This window comes from Penaeus monodon, chromosome 28 (assembly GCF_015228065.2).
Source record: "Penaeus monodon isolate SGIC_2016 chromosome 28, NSTDA_Pmon_1, whole genome shotgun sequence".
Lineage (NCBI taxonomy): Eukaryota > Metazoa > Arthropoda > Malacostraca > Decapoda > Penaeidae > Penaeus > Penaeus monodon.
In genome coordinates, this window is record NC_051413.1 from 39,856,662 (window position 1) to 39,857,014 (window position 353).

Below are 353 nucleotides of genomic sequence, written 5' to 3' on the forward strand. Positions count from 1 at the left end.
AAGACTAGTCCTGAGAAAAATCCAGGCATATTTCTTGAAGACGCGCCTACACCATTCGGAAATCATGAACACGTCATCCCACAGCCGGGAAGAGTAGCGCCTCTGGCATGACTGAACCACAACAATAATGCTGTGACGTACGCATCTGCATGAACCACTACGTGGGCCAACTTTTTAACTGATCATCTATCGTGAACTTAGATGTGTGTGGAAACGCGATGACAGTAATTTAGAATCCTCATAAAAAAACGAGAAAACTTCTTGTTTCTTTCACTGCAAGATTGCATGGGCAAATGACTGGAAATACCATGAAAAGCTTAATTATATGGTCTTTCAATACTGTAAAGCAAAAC

The 353-nt window shown here is 41.4% G+C and overlaps 1 protein-coding gene across 1 annotated transcript in view; it reads left to right on the forward strand.

Annotated features, from left to right (window-relative positions):
- The window catches only part of LOC119591223 (glycine, alanine and asparagine-rich protein-like), a 15,392-nt gene that overhangs the window by 3,085 nt on the left and 11,954 nt on the right, over window positions 1–353 (forward strand). The gene's annotated exons all lie outside the window — the stretch shown is intronic.